Raw genomic sequence first — 1,577 nt, forward strand, 5'->3', positions numbered from 1 at the left:
GTCCTGCATGTCCTCGGCAGATTCGGAGGGGGAATTCAATTCTCCCTCCGCCAGTTGTTATTTGTATGTTGCTTCTGACCCATCACAACACAGATCTGTGTGAATGCTCAAACAACCTCTCTCTATACATTTCACTCTGAATAATGTCAATAACAGGACGGATTAAAACAAAATGCAAACTGTGTTGAATGCTGGATGTAGGGAATCATTTTATTGTAGAGCTTTTACAGCACTGAGATCAGGCTTTCGGCCCATCATTCACACATCAGTCTGCACTCCCTCTTGAAAACTCTCCAATTACCCAGATCCCTGTCTGATTGAAGACTGTCTGTGTGGAGTTTGCACATTCTCCCCGTGTCTGCGTGAGTTTCCTCCGGGTGCTCCAGTTTCCTCGCACAGTCCAAAGATGCGCAGGTTAGGGTGGATTTGCAACGCTCTATAGTCAATGGTGTCCAGGTGAGTGTTGGTTGTATGGTTAGCCATGAAAAATGCGCGGTTACAGGAATAGCGGAGAGGGTGAGACTTGGTGGGATGCATGATGAGCCGAATAGCCTGTTTCGACACTGTAAGAATTTTATGATCCTATATTCCATCCCATCTATCTCTGTGGATGAAGAGGACTATCACCTGATCAAATATCTCCTTCAATGGGTCAACGTTTGTTTTCTATCTCACAAAGAACTGCAGATGTTGCAGATCTGAGAGACAGCACAGAAATTGCTGTGAAACTCAGCAGCTCCGGCAGCATTTGTGCGGAGTGACCCTTTTGGATCCAGTGATTGTTCTTAAGGGCTGAAGGCTTCTGATTCTGGTGTTTTCAGACCTGTTGACGTTTTACAAGCAATTTCTTGTTTTGCTTTCAGCCCCAGTTCAGTTGGTGACTATCACGGCCATGTTATGTGTGTTTAGGAAAAGTGGCAGCTTGCCTGCTGGCGTGGTGGTGGTGTAGTGGTGAGCATAGCTGCCTTCCCAGCAGTTGATCCGGGTTCGATTCCCGGCCATCGCAGCGTTGTGGCTTTTCCTGTGATTTTGCAAGGAAACGTCTTGAGCACCAACGTTGCATTCTGTGGCGAAATGGATTTGTCAGGTTACTTTAGGGTTTTCATGGCGACAGTTCCTGTTAATTGCCGAGACAATCCGGGCAGCGTTGTTCGAAAGCTTTCCTCTCTGCTGCCCATTGCTCAGTTGAATATTGTTCGCAACATAAGATTCGTTTTGTTTTGTTCGAAAAGTGAGAAATTGCTCTCGTCAGAAACCTTAAGTAATTACAGAAGCCGCTGGAAATTCGAAACAGATTCAACAGCTTCTTTAAACAGGAAGGAGGTTTAAATGCGTCAAATTTCTTCAAGGTTAAAATACATTCGCACCTCAAAACCATTTGGAAGCTTAAGAATTACAAACATCACATTATACCTTTTTCTCACCCGTTCAAGCTTCACAATATCATTCCGGTAGCAGGAAGACCACTTTTGTATGGTTTATGCAATGTTACTATATTCGAACATTGACTGTTTCGTAGTTAAATGATGTTTCATTTCGTTAATTTTTCCAATAGAGTTGGGTTAGTCAACACTTTG

At 43.9% G+C, this 1,577-nt stretch overlaps 1 non-coding gene across 1 annotated transcript; it reads left to right on the forward strand.

Annotated features, from left to right (window-relative positions):
* Nucleotides 1-934: 934 nt before the first annotated feature.
* Nucleotides 935-1,006, forward strand: trnag-ucc. Its single transcript has one exon. It is a non-coding gene; the product is annotated as a tRNA-Gly (tRNA).
* Nucleotides 1,007-1,577: the final 571 nt, after the last annotated feature.

Source organism: Chiloscyllium plagiosum, unplaced genomic scaffold (genome assembly GCF_004010195.1).
Source record: "Chiloscyllium plagiosum isolate BGI_BamShark_2017 unplaced genomic scaffold, ASM401019v2 scaf_94248, whole genome shotgun sequence".
Taxonomy (NCBI): domain Eukaryota; kingdom Metazoa; phylum Chordata; class Chondrichthyes; order Orectolobiformes; family Hemiscylliidae; genus Chiloscyllium; species Chiloscyllium plagiosum.